Genomic DNA, 10,300 nt, shown 5'->3' on the forward strand with positions numbered 1-10,300 from the left:
GACATTTTTAACAAGCTGTATTCAGGAGGCAGGCTTAGTAGGTCAGGCTTAATAATGTGGCACATAATTAGGAACAGTTAAGGTTATATTAGAGTATTCCTCTTCATAGGATTCTTCTGACCCTCTAATTACATTCTCGCTTGAATGAATTTTAAGAAAAATAATTTCTGCATTCTACTGCATACCTATATAATACTGTGTTCTCACTCATTAAAAAGTACTGTGTTAGCTCTTGGCACAGGACCATGCAGTTCTTCCAGCTTTTAAAAACAGAGGACTATGAAAGAGGAGTTGGCTAAAAAGGATCTAGAGGCAGCGGCAAGCTGCTGTCCAAATATTTGGAAATTCTAGGGTTACTGTGCTTGTTAAGGAATTAATTTACAATTCAGGACAAGAAAGACGAACACATAAAGCATCTTGGTTGCATTCCTCCATACTATTGAAGAGGAAACAGTGAAGAATACATGCAGAGACACCTGAGTGAGCTGCTTACCAGCCAGCCAGCTCAAGCCCATCCAGCCTAGCTACAACACATGGCACTGTGATCACATTAATATTGCTTTGGACCAAAGCACAGAGTTTATTGGACTACATGGACATGCCGCCTTTGATCTCCACTATTTTGCAGTGGTTTCTTCTAACCTTGTTATAAGTCAAGGTGTGCTAGATTGGAAAAGTCACTGAAACAAACACACAGTAACAAAAGCATTCAAGACACTACAGCAGAACACAATGCACTTGCTTTTGGCAAAATCTGACCAGTTCTTGCTTCAGATGTAGACTCACACTTGATCTAGCTGATTATGTCCTTGCTCAGTGCAGGGGAGGTTGGACTAGACGACCTTTAAAGGTCCCTTCCAACCTAAACTATTCTATGAATCTTTGGTGCTAGTCAAGTTGCAGAATTAGCTCATCACTATGACACTTCCCACCTCTTACCAACATGCTCAAGGCTGAAACACAGTTTCTGACCAGACAGGCTCAGCTGCTCCCACAGGACTGAGCAGCCTCTCCTTCTCTCCAAGATTTCAGCTGATCCAGATTCTCCTCTGTTTAAAGGAAGAGAAGTCCTCTGACTGAGAACAAATAGACAGGTGCCAACCACCACCCCACAATTTATGAAATATTGCAGATATTATTCATATCAGAGATTAATCCTCTTCAGGATCCCAAAGGAATATTGCCTGAGAAGCTTTACTGACGATTATCTAGAGTGAAGGTTAGAGAAGTAGTAAGTGTCAAACAGAAAGAGGGTGACAAGGAATAATGTAACACCCCACATTATTCCCAGAGGTTGATGATGATTGTAAAAGTATAGGGCAGATGAATAACAGCATTGTATTAAAAAATGCTAGCTCTTCTGAGAACTAAATGCTTAGATTGTGCCTCGTAACAGTGATTTCCATTTCCAATCAGCCAACGATCTTAGCCCTCATTATATGTTCACTACATTTTTCTAATACATGATTTTCTACCTTTACATGTGCTCTCACCCTCCTAAGATCTTTCCAGAAAGCCAGTTCCCCATCCTTCTTCAAACCTCTCCATGAAAACTTTTCTTGATGTAAAGCTTATTAAGATGTTAGCAATGGCTAAACATGTGGTAGCTGGCTGCAGATGATCATACAGACAAATATTCTCATTTTCTTTCTTGAACTTGTCTGTGTCTGACTTTCAAAGTTTCTCCTGGCAAGGATAATCTTTCAGACAGTTTGCAGACTGTTTAGCACAGTGGGGAAGTAATCTCCAGGCTAGAAAAGCTAGGCAACTTTGCAATGCAAACAAGTGATAACGATCATCACAGTACCAGGCACTGCTATGTCAATCTTCTGGCCTCAGTTACACCCACTTAGGCTGCAGAAGGTAAATGACATAAGCTGGATGTCAGCCACCACACGTTATCACCCCACCCTCTGCAAACACTGCTAGAGGTAATCATTAAACCTCTGTAGAAATGCATAGCAATTTGTTTCTCTTTTCTTTGAAACAAACAATCTTACTACTACTAGCTCCAATAAGACAATCAATAAACACATCTCATAAGATTCTTTTTCCCTAGTAAGGATTAGAAATAACTAATTTTAGTAAGATTTACCTTACTGAAAGTACTAAGACTCAAACAGTTAACTGGAAATATCAATTTACCAATCTGATAACATTCATAATCTTTGTAGCAGACATTCAATTGGTACTGTTTGAAGAGATTATTGCCACCTGAGGATCTGACTCTATTGCTGTATTTTGATTTTCTTCAGTGTCAACAGCTGAATAAAATGATGAGGAGGGTTAGAACCAAACAGTCTCAGTATCAAGCCCTCCTGATCTAAGTGGGTGTTTCTTGGTTTAACTTAAATGAAAACGCCTGTTACCCTTTTAAACTCTGTAGTGAATTTGGGGACCTAGAAGTCCCAAGCAATAAAGATTATCAAAAGGAATGCAAATGAAAACAATATCACATCATTAGATCTTTAGGTATTAAGTTAATTAGTCTTCAACTCATAGTAACTATAATACCACCATACAGCTCTGCTGCAATGGTTTAATTAAACCAAATACCCACTAGATTTGAAGTCTTAATAAAGATACAAAAGATCAAGGCCACAAAGTTTCAAAACTCTAAAAAAATTAAAGAATCAAACACAGATGGTCAGTGGTTCAAGTCTAAAAAGGAGGATATGAGAAATAAGTGACCAATTTTCTGCATCTCTAACCTATGGAACATGGAAAAGTAGCCATGTTTGAAGATATTAAGTAAATTTATGAACTTGCCTTACTTCCAGATTCCACAAGAAGGATTTCTACACACTTTTTAGAACACAAAGAAATTTTTAATTAAAATAAAGCAAATCAAACCTCACTAATATTAAGAGAAGTGAAAGAATGAAATTACAGACCTTCTAACACTGAATTCCTTGCTCATTGTGGTTAACTGTGTAGCCAACATATTTTTAGCTCTGTAAACACCACAGCTCTTTCACTGTCTTTGCCAAAAAGAGATAAAAACAATATAAATGAAATAAAAATTTCATCCCAAGCTAGCCAGGGCAAAAGGTAACTTGAGACTTCTTAGACTAAGTTAAAAAAAGCCAGCAACTAGGGAAGTGGCACAAGTTGGAACTGGGAAGCTTGCTGTAAATACATTGATCAAAAGAGATGTGGCAGCTACAGGGCACAGGCTATTATCTTTTACAGTGTGTTTTGTTTGTTCTTTTAATAGCAAGTGGATAAAAATCCCTCTCATAAGCTCCCATATGTTCAGCCAGAGCAGAGAAATATGCTGCACATTGATCTATTTCTGAAAATGAGACTTTTATTCTCTACCAAATTCTTACACATTATCCAACTGTTACGAGCCCTTGCAGATACCTTGAGTGATACTTCAGACACAGTCATACAGAACTACATTAATGAGCATAGAGAGTAATATTCATGAACATATAAATGCCAAAATCTCTAAGTGTGACTCAAAATTAATTCCCAGGTAGCACACAAAGAGAATTCTCTCCATGCGGATCTGTTTCTTTTAATTACTACCACCAGGAATTTGCAGCTTATACCTGCAGCTTGTGGAAAACAAGCTAAAATGATAAATTAAAATTGTCTATTTCAATATGCTAAAAATATTGACATGTATGATAAATATACCCACTCAACCTCCTAACATTTTTAATACTATACTCCTGAATTGATATGTATTCTTTATACAAACCAGTGGTACAAAGTAATTTCATGTCTCACCAGACTACATATCTCCATCTTTCTTCATATTTTATTTAATCAGTTTTCTCAGTACATAGGTTTGAATGGTTCTGGTTGGGTTTTTTGTTTGTTTATTTGTTTTGTTGGTTGGTTGGTTGGTTTGGTTTGGATTTTTGGGAGTGGGGTGGGATGTGTCTTTTTTTTTATACTAGTATCATTTCTTTAGAAACCTTACTACATATTCTTTCAGATTCTGCAACTCAGTCTTTTTGGAACTACAACAAAATTAGTAAATTTCTGTGGAGGTGTAAATCTCTGTGCAGGTGGAGATTAGGTGCACTAATACAAGACAATTGTGTGTTGTAAATTATTTTATTGGCTTGTAAAGGAAGGAGTACAAAGGTAGAAATGAAAAGGCTGTATCGATTTTGAAGGAATTATTGTATGAAGAAGGACAGAAAACATAAAAGACTACCCAGATTCCTTAAAGTCTGTATTTCATCTGTTTTACAGTTTAGACTTTGGACATTTACTTTACATTTTTCAGAAAGTCTACACTTCTACAGCTGCTAGCTGGTCATGGACCAGTTAGAAAAGGATGTCCTCACTGTGCATCAATGTAATTTTTTTTTTTTTTAACAGGTTTTAAAAGCATTTTCCAGTCTATGTAAGGGATACTACTCTTAGGAAAATCAGTGGGTGCTTTTGTTGCCTTAAGACTGTGCTCAGTAATTCCTTAGGTTTAAAACTAATGACATTCACAGCTACATACTGTACTATAAAAAGTAACATTTGTTCAAAAACAAACCATGCAAATGGTCTGTATTCCTCTGGTACTGTTTTCTGGGAAACCTTTTTTTTATTTTTAAGTATACTGTCTTTTTGCCTCACTTTTCCAGATTCCTTTTGTCCACCTCTCCTTAAGTACCTTCTTTAGAAAAGAAGACAAGGAAAGGCAGATATTAACATCCATTATGCAAAAAACACTGTCAAATCAGAGTCTTCCTAGTATACAAAAAACAGTCTTCATTACTAATTGCTTCCCATGTAGCAGTTGAAAAAGATATTCCAATAATTGTCTCTCCAAAGTCACAAAGAAATTCCTCTTGCCTTTCTTTTTTGAAATATAAGCTGAAAAAGAATACTTTTCATTTCTTATCCAGAACTTTAAATTACAGGGATAAGAAGCTAGGAGCAATTCATTATGTTAACTACTAAGAGAAGTCAGTACTGCATGTAGGCTACAGTCCTGCATGCTGATGAATACTTCATCAGAAGAATTATCACTTAGCAAGATGGCAAAGGCAATATATCAATTATCAAAAATATCTGTATTCTAATCTGGTGATTTGCATTATTTAACATTTTCTGACACAAAATATATCTTAACTGCCTTTTCTATTCTGTGGCCATTAATCCCCTGATGTAGAACACAAATGCCAATGACATAGCAAAACACTGCTGATATTAAGATTTAAATGAAAATCAATGTTTCAGTTGGCTGAAAAAATAACCTCTCTGACTTGCTAAATGGTAAGACTAAAAATACAGTCCACGGTTCTGTTTCATGTACAAAGTTGTGTCTTTTTTTCTTCCCAGTTCTTTCAGATGAAGCTGTGAGGACTTGAAAAAGAAAGGTGGGAAAAAAAGGCAGAAAAATTGTTTTCAGTTTTACTGAAAGATTAGAACATCTCTAGGTCAAGCATCACTCACATTAGTACTACCTGACAAACTACTTTTGCTAAAACTAAGTTTGCATGCATAATTAATTATTCAGTCCTCTTTTTTCTTCTTTTTTGAATGTTATTTGGATGCTAAATGGAGGAATTTATTCTTATGTCCTGGTTAACATCTAGGGAATTACTATGAAACTGTAATTATTTTAACTAGCCAAAAATCTTACAAATTGCCGTAACTGTCACTTACTCCAATTTTGATGTACATGCCCGATAAGACACTTTCTTCACTGCAAAGTCAAAATAGCAAATCTTTTTTAGCTTGTAAGAGCTTTTCCACTCTATGGCTGAAAACCCAGCAATGAATGAGATGCACATGACCCATCTCAAAAAGTCTGCAGAAACTTCCTTGTAACATCCCTGACTGTAGATGACCTCTTGTATTTGTATAAAATAGTTTTGTTGGAGTTTGCTTGTTAAAATGGTGCATAAGTTCTCTACACCTACATATGAGAATCTCTCATCCCCTTAAATTAGAGAAAAGAAATTCTCATCGAATATCTGTAGACGAAGCCTTTGAGACACAACTAACTGAGATAGTTTAAGGTAAAGTCCAGCAGCATGAATTGGAATGTACACTTGTACAGGAACACCCGTGACTGTCAAATATGATGAGTCAGGGCAAGTGGCACTAGTTCTAATGTTGTTAAAGTTCTTCCTCTTCTGATTTCTTCTTTATCACTTTGTGTCCAGGGACAGATAGAAATAGGATATATACTCCATGAATGGACACTGCCAGCTGAAATATTTAGGTTCATTGGAGGTTACATGAAACAGCTTTTTGTGAGAGTATAACATCAAACTGTACCATGTTACCTCTGAAAGTAGCTTCTGAGATAAATGAAGGCTTTAATTAAAAAGCCACTTTAGTAGATATGTGAATGAGTTAAATTCTAGCAGATCACAGTGAATGTGGATGTTTTTCCACCAGTTTAAACTTCCAGATGTAAAAATCTGATGTTGAAATCCTGCTTTTTTTTAAAAAAATATATATTTCGGCCTGCCTCAGGCATTACTTTGATGCTATGAAAAATTTATACAGTATTGTAGACATGCACAGGAAACAGTTGATTTAGACCACCCAGTACTTCCAAAGCCTTATCCTGAACACTGTCTCCAAGCTTCTACTTCTGCATTCCCTCCTTTATGTGAGACTGAGACCCATGTAAACTAAAATGAGAAGTAAGTTTCTGTGTCAAATCCAGCAACAAATTCCAGGATCAACTTAAAAGCAATGCACTCTGAAAGGCATTTCATAGATGTACTAAAAAGATTTGCCCAGGGATGCTGTGCTAGAATGTCCTATGAACATGAGCTCCAAATATTTTGCTTCCAATTAAAGTTTGAGTGAACTTCAGTTTATATTTTCCATTGTAAAAATAATGTCTCCTTGCTTTCTTCTCAGGCAACATGTACTTTATCATAGTGGAATTTGCATAAAAACCTGAAAAAATCTGCTTTATTTGTTTTCAAACAGTTTCAGTTAAGTCAGGATAACATCACTGGTTTAAGCAGAATTTAGTGTACAGACTACCGACTCTCCCACTTTGCAGGTAAAATTATGTGGATTCAGCAGAATGAAATCCTGTACCAACACATTGCCCCCAGAATCACCCAATTTCCCTCCATGGTCTAAGTTTTGTTCCCTTCCCCACAATATGTAATCATTTTACAAGTAATTCCATATGCTTTGAATAATGCAAAGACTGTTTATCCTTCCCAAACATATCACAGCATATATCAAAAGGTTAACAAAACTATATTCTTAAACATTATTATGGGAAAAAAAAGTGCTTTTCTGTAAACACCATACAGAAAGTACGCATTAAATCACATTCTGACCTAAGAAAATCCCCAGCAAAAATTCCCTCAAAAGTTCTGCTGCATTGTCCTATGCAGGATTTGAATATTTTTGCACAAAAAGTACGTTGAAGTTGCATAAATTTTAAGAAAATAATACAGGCAAATAGCACACCAATAGAATATTAAAAGCTAGGTGTGAAAGACAAACTTATAAACAAATGTAGATGTTTATGTACTCACAGCTAACTAGAAAGACACTTGCCATAGAAATTATTAGGGAAGAAAAACCGCCTATATTTTTGTGATGTTAAATAAAAAAGGAATGAGAAGAAAGGTTGAATGAGAAAAATTTCTTCACTAAAGGAGTTTAAGCATTGGAACAGGTTTCCCAGTGGAGTCACCATCCTTGGAAGAGTTAAAAAAATGACTGGTCCTGCCATTTAGTGCTTTGGTTTAGTGGGCATGGGGGTATTCAGTCAAAGGCTGAGGATCTTGGGAGGACTTTTCCAACCTTTATGATTCTATAATAAAAAGTACTTCTAGAAATCATTCTGTTAACACTGATATTAGAAATATAGTTGATTTTAAACTGTTGTCTTTATTATGTTTGTTGCACTGAATACAAAGAACACTTTATCCAGTGAAGCAATAGCTTTTAATTTTTATGTTTTGTTGCACTGAAAATTTACATTGTCTGTAAAGAATTTGTTTATTTCCATTATACTACATGTGAGAGGATGAAGTCAGTTAAAGAATTTTTTTTTGCTCTTAATAATATGTGCACTGTGGATGAGTTTATTGAATGAAACAGCTCAGCTTCCTGGGATGTGCTTTCTTATGGAGTCAAGTTTTGATAAATCTCTCACAAGGCAGCTCATTAAGAACAGCTCCCTTTATGGATTGTCCTTGGAAAAAATGCTATATTTAAATGGAAGATTTCTAAATAACAAAGATAAATACTGAAAATAACTCCAGTAAGTGATAATTTAGACCACTATTTTATTGCTTATCAGTAATAAATGGGGATGTAATGAAGAGGAATAAATAAGATTAATTTCAAGGTTTGTTTATATAAGAATTTACCCTCACATCCTCATGTTCACTCATTCATACATATTTGTCTTTATTTTCTGCCCTTACTGTTTTGTTCATTTCCAGGCCCCCCACAATAAGAAATTCTAGTAACTTTTGAAAGGAAAATCTCCATTTTTCAGTTAGGAAGCATGTGATTTCCCACATTAAGTCCATCTCTTTTCTGTCAAAGATAAGGCCCATTATGCAGTTGCAACTATCCCAATTGTTAATGGTAAATGGTGGCTTCAAATTAAAAAAATCGGATGGTATTCCAACACTTTTCTACACAGCATTTAAAATGTTAGCTTTATTTCCAATAGTGTCCTCTACTGTGTTTCTAACATATAAGTGTTTTGGTGTTCTTAAGCTCATTTGATTTAAAAATAAAAGGAAAAGGAAAAAAAAAGATAATTAAAAAGGCATTTGAAGCTGGCTATATTATGAAGCTTGAAAAATACAGATGTAGAATACTGAAGCTGTTGGTGTCATTTTCTCAAAATAAGGTAACAGTTAATGCTGGAGTACTAGAAATACATCCATGGCAAATTATGGTGCCACACTGAAGAAGTTTTTTTCCTATCAGCTCTTTGCTGGAGACAACACTACACAGTTTAGATTAAACTTGCATGGTCTGCTAGGGTCCTGAGGTGAATGTTTTTTTCAGACTACTTTGTACTGGCCTGAGCTCCCACCTATCCAAAAAACTACTGATGCCTGTTTTCTACTCCTTACTTCAGCTACATGCCCAATCTGGCACACAAGAAGAATAGCACAAAGTCTTCCATTTATGATTTTGGGCAACTCATGTGTGTTGTCCTCAGGAGAAGATGAATTTGGTTTACAATAACTCATAATCTTTGCTGTGGAGTACTTAGATAACCATGTGAGCAACTAAGCCCTGTCGGGGGACAGAAATGCACCACTCTTCATACTCCTAATCAATAAATTACCAGTTACTGATAAGTTTTATAGAGTAAATTCCAGAAGAAGGTTTTCTGCTGTCTGAAAGCAAGTGAGCATGCTAGGAGGGCTCCGCAAACCATGAAGTACACGTTCTAATATTTAAGATTAATTAATATTCTTCTTCCTAGCTTCTGATAACAGTTCTTAACCTTGATATTTTATTAACACATATTTGAGGTAGTTCTGGGTTTGGGATTGTTTTGTGGGGTTTTTTTGATAAATGTACATGCATGTAGTAAACCTATTTCTTCCTGCAATCGGCAAATTTTTGTATGTTAAAAACTAACTTCATTGGTGTTAAAATAATATTTTTTAATAATAACCTCATGGAAAGAATTTATTTTGATCTTCTTCCAAAGAAGTTCACAAGCAATATCACATGTTTTTCACTGTTAAGGGTCAAAGAGATTAGTAACTATTCCTATTATTTTTTGAAAAAGCAGGTTTCTATTGGTAAAGAGTACACTTTTTGAAGAACTACTAAAAAAGGTGATTGGGTCTTTTTAGCAATTTATATGACTGGGATGTTTGTATTTCCAGAGTCTTTACTTTAGATTTAAGCTTAAAATTTTTTATATTTGTGTGTGCATATTTTGCTTCCTGCTTTCTCAGTTGCAACTTCTGATTCCCCTAAGGTGAACAGGGAAAAATGAGTAATTTAAACACATAAATATATCTGAAGTCAGACAATAGACTATTTACATAATTTGAAACAACAAATACAATATTATACAGTACATGTATTTTAGATTTCCTCTGAGTAAGGATCATTTTCATTATATTTTTCAAATTTTCCTTTCAGTTATTTTCAGTTTGTCCTCACAATAAAATGTTTCTTGAGGAAGTGAATTAACTGTATGAAATGGAAATGTGAAAACCTAAGGGCACAATTCTCTTCTTAATAAATATGGCTATGTTGCCAATATGGTGTGGAACTTTTTTGCAGCCAGGACTATTTCAATTTTGATCAATCATATCTCGGATAAAAACTTAAGCTAGCTGATTTCAGCCTAACCTTTGAGGCA

The sequence above is a fragment of the Corvus brachyrhynchos genome, unplaced genomic scaffold (genome assembly GCF_000691975.1).
Source record: "Corvus brachyrhynchos isolate BGI_N302 unplaced genomic scaffold, ASM69197v1 scaffold23, whole genome shotgun sequence".
Classification (NCBI taxonomy): domain Eukaryota; kingdom Metazoa; phylum Chordata; class Aves; order Passeriformes; family Corvidae; genus Corvus; species Corvus brachyrhynchos.